At 37.3% G+C, this 4709-nt stretch overlaps 1 protein-coding gene across 2 annotated transcripts in view; it reads right to left on the reverse strand.

Moving 5' to 3' along the window:
- tfap2d (transcription factor AP-2 delta (activating enhancer binding protein 2 delta)) overlaps positions 1–4271 on the reverse strand; it is a 20736-nt gene extending 16465 nt beyond the window's left edge. Inside the window, exon 1 of one of the 2 annotated variants that reach the window (XM_016529462.1) lies at positions 4217–4271. The gene's annotated coding sequence lies outside the window, so the exon portion shown is untranslated. Of the gene's footprint in view, positions 1–3691; positions 3737–4216 lie in introns of those variants that run through there. The other variant, XM_016529460.1, reaches the window with a different exon arrangement.
- Positions 4272–4709: the final 438 nt, after the last annotated feature.

Consider the following 4709-nt stretch of genomic DNA (forward strand, 5'->3'; position numbering starts at 1 on the left):
GCAAGCCCCGCCCAGATTTAAAAAGTAACTCAAAAGTAACGTAACACATTACTTTCCAACGTAATTAAAGGGAGTAAAGCAATATTGTAATGCATTACTTTTAAAAGTAAATTTCCCCAACACTGTTCACTACTAATCATGATAGTACAGCCAAACTGCTCAGTATGACCATTAACATAGACAAACTCCTTAAGGTTAAAGATCTCCTCTCTACTACATTATATGTGTTTAGCTTCTATCTGTCTCGAAACCGCTGAAATCGGATTCAATGGCAACACCATTTTCATTGCAATCCAATTAGAACAGATACTATTCATGTGGTGTTGCACATTCATATGTCAGTGAAGTTTTATTTGAGAGTAAATAGCATGCTACTTTAAATAAATAAGTAAACTTGGTGACTACTGCAGCCTGCCCTCTCGAGCACACATTATTTAGTGCAAATCAGTCAGTATTCATTCACAAAACAGTGTGAATTTATAAAAACATGTTGGAACGCAACAAAATGTTGGTTCTTTGAATGCATGTAAATGCACAGTGTGTCTGCTGGGTGTGTGTGTGTGTGTGTGTGTCAGAGACCCTGAGGCCTGTACCAGAGGGCGGGATTAGCTGTTACGTTCATTCAGCACAAAATGGATTCCCATATCAGATAGAGCAGGGCAAGAGGTGTATCTCTTTCTCTCTTCCTCACACACAAACAATCTCCTTCTCACTCACACACTCGCTCGCTCTCTCTCCCACTCTCTTATACATCCCGACTTCTGCTCTTTGATCGTGTAATTCCTTTGTAATCTGTTAAACGAGGTCGTTTTGTTTATGGATATGAGCTTAATCAGCAGGCAAAACAGGAGAAAATCACTTATACGACTGCACAAAAATACTCAGAGAAGGAGACAGGCTCGGAAATTGTAAATATTGGTAACTATGGCATCTTCTAAGCAGGAAAACTCTAAGCAGAGAGAGTTAGATGGTCAAAGGCTCTAACAAAAGTTTTCCTCAAGATGATTTGGGTTTTGAACAATCACCCGAAGTTTATTTGCCGAGCAACAATCACTTGAAACATTTGTAAAATCCTTCCTGAAACACGTGGACACACGGTCAGGAATGGAAAGAAAGAAAGATGCAACGAAAAGGCAGATAAACCGACTGACGGCCAAGGAACGTTGTGAACATACTAAGTAGTTCTGACGAAAGAGAGAAAAGAAAAAGCAGAGAGGAAAGAGAAGTGATGCTATTGACTTCCTGGAGCTGAAGTAAATGAGGTTCAGCAGCAGTTCTGAGAAACGCCGGCTTGAATAAAACCTTCACTGGAAAAAAACGCAGCTGCCCGGAGAGGATGGAAAGTTTAAGCCACAGTAGCATCAGCTCACTAATGGTCCAGCGCGGAAATTACACATTTACTTCATTTTACAGCTATTCATTCATCCAAAACAAGCAAAAGCGATTAATCCAAGGAAGAAATAGTAATGTTTAACTTCAAATGTGGTGCTTAACCTCATTAAGTAAGAAGACTGGATGTGTTTTCAAACAGACAGGTTCTACAAATATTTAAAATTGTAGTTTAAATCTAAATAAATTCCACATATCCCGACAAATGTTCTATAAAACTCAGAAGACAACAAACTAATGCAGGAAAACATCTCAGATACAAAAATATCACTAAGCCCCACCCACCCGTTTGATTGACTGACTAAGAGTTCGTCCAATCAGAGCGTCCGTTTTATCGGCATGAGGAGCACTGAACAGCTGGAGCAACAGCACCAGGGAAGACGTGCTCAGAAATTAATCGCGCTTTTGATCTATCAGTCATAACGAGAACAACACTCGTTTCAAAACACACACTCCGAGCTGCGCACATACTCAAAAATACACCAAATACACTACCTGCACTCCCAAAAACACACACACTGAGAACCTGTTCAAAGGAAAGCAAAGAAATAAACAAAGGAGAGAAGGCAACCCCTCCTCTCCTCCGGGAATTTTACTATTCTGCACTTCTCGGCTTCTCTCATCCCTCTCTTCCCACAATCCTTTGTGCTCGGAATAAAGCTGCTGATTATGAAGCCCAGAGCACTGAGACTCTGCTCACCTGTCAATCAAATGGTAACCTACACACACACAAGCACACACTCAATGTCAAATACTCTGTAATACACCCCGTCTCGTATAGACATTATGACATTAACACCGTTTCTCCAACACACACGATATCAGATGGCTGAAAAGACTTTAAATGACAACGTCTATCTTCAAATTTATTATTATTATTTTTTTGCTGTTCTCATTACTGCCACAAGAAATGAACCAACATGCCCATGGTTTAGTTTTACAGCTAACTTTGATTTTACTTTTTGGGTTTTACTTTATATTATGGTGTCCATGCTAATGCAATAAACTACAATGTATCATTACAAGCAGAATAAGTAAAGGAACTCTGTAATTAAGCATGTGAATGTGTCTTGTAATATTCTTTGTAATCTGCTGAATTGCAATTTATACATTTAAAATAACATAATCTAATTGCGTGATTCTAAACGGTCTGATTAGTATTATAGATAGTACTGTATACTATGTAAATGCATTGTAACATCAACTCATTTATGAGGAAAATGTCTGAACTCATTTATGGAGGGATTAAAAGCAGAAATGTGATCTAATAATTTCATAAATGCACTTACATTATTATTATTATTATTATTTATTTTTTTGTTAAAATGTGTGCATTATTTAAGGTGTTTTACAGTTGTTTTAGGGTATATGGTGTTGTCCTGAGATAAAGTTCTCGAAACTCAAAATAGTAAAGGTTAGGAAGTGATTTATTTGCTACTAAAATCATAATAACACTCATATTGTTTACATCTTGTGGCTTTAGTATTGAAACAGTGAGTATGTTAGCGTTTATGGAGAGCCAATCTTTTCCCTTTCCATTGTAAGAGCCCATCTTTTAAGCTTTTTTTTAATAGAAAATGAGAGACAAGTAGCCAGCATAATTAGCGAAACGCTTTTGTTGTAGATTCTGTTCACCACCAGGAGTTTGCCCAACTATGACGACTTCCTCTATTCTGAGAACCCAGGAAAAAGGGACCGTCATTTTTGTTTTTATTGAAGAATTTAATACTGTTATTCAGCAAGGATGCATTCAAGTGATCAAAAGTGACAGTAAAGACATTTATAATGTTACTAAAGACTATTTCAAATAAATGCTGTTCTTTTGAACTTTCTATTCATTAAAGAATTCTGAAAACATGTATCAGTGTCCACAGAAATAATGCAACTGTTTTAAACATTGATAATAATCAGAAATGTTTCTTGAGCAGCAAATCAGCATAGTAGAATGATTTCTGAAGGATCATGTGACACCGAAGACTGGAATAAAGATGCTGAAAATTCAGCTTTGATCACAGGAATAAATTATATTTTAAATTATATTCAAATAGAATCTAAATAGTAATATTGTGAAATAATATTTCACAATATTACTATTTTTGATCAATAAATGCAGCCATGGTGAGCAGAACAGTCTTCTTTTAAAAGCTTTTGATTTAATGCTTAATGCGTTTCAAATAAGTTCACATTGAGGTGTTTCGCATGTGTAGCAGGATCATCTGTCACTGATAAGCTTTACCCCAAAACCATATTCAGGAAAAGAACGCAAGACTTTCTGTCCTTCATTAAAGAACACAGTAATTACCTGAGTGACAGGTCGGTGTGCAGTTCACCCAGTGCTGTGTGCTTCACACACACACACACACACACACACACACACACTCCTTAAATTACGACTTTACAAGAGGTGTTCGGTTAACTCATGCGGCCTGCTATGAGGTTTCCATAGAAACGGATCTGTCCTGCGGCCTAGGTAATCCACAGGAGCTGTGTGTGAGAGTGTGTGCTGCGGTGCAGATGGGTAAATGTCGAGAGGAGAGGGACTCTGACCTGCCAAGAGAGCTGAATTAGTATTCACACAGTATGTGAACCCTACTGTGCTCCCTACCTCTCACTCTCTCTATCTCTATCACACACACACACACACACACATATTTGGCATACACTTTCATATGTTTGATGATGTGGAAACACTAATAGACTTCAGAGTGCTGGAGCAGGAGAGATCAATACTGCTCTTCTGCAACCAAACATTTAATTCCAGCAACTGTGAAATCTAATTTCTGTACCACAGAGATAAACATTGATAAATAAAGACATTTTCACCTACCTTGCATTGTTCTCTATCAAATGATACAGCAAAAATCTCTTGAGTTTACTTGATTTGGCTGCTTTAGAATGAAAGCTGAATGAACGAATGAAAACTGAGAAAATGTCAAGTCAACATGAATCAGCATTTGCAACCAATTTTACTTACTTATTACATTTTCCAAGTATAACTGAATGTTCAATGAGGAAAAACGTTGGAAGGACTTGATTTTATCTATTGGGAACAGATTGGCTGATGAAAAGTGGGTGTTCCCTTCCCTTGACACCACTGCTGGTTATTCTAACGTAGTGGAGACGTGTTATTATGAACGATTTTGGCCTCCATAATGTAGTTTTTTGTGTGGGTTTTGAGAAATGAAGCAACATGTGTCATCACATTTAAAGCAACATAACACAACAAGATTCTGCTATTATATATAATATTACTTACCAAACATATTTTACTCACTCTTGTGATGTTCCAAACCATCCATATGACATTTCTTTCTTCTGTG

The sequence above is a fragment of the Sinocyclocheilus rhinocerous genome, unplaced genomic scaffold (assembly GCF_001515625.1).
Source record: "Sinocyclocheilus rhinocerous isolate Xijiao unplaced genomic scaffold, SAMN03320098_v1.1 scaffold454, whole genome shotgun sequence".
In the NCBI taxonomy this organism is placed as follows: domain Eukaryota; kingdom Metazoa; phylum Chordata; class Actinopteri; order Cypriniformes; family Cyprinidae; genus Sinocyclocheilus; species Sinocyclocheilus rhinocerous.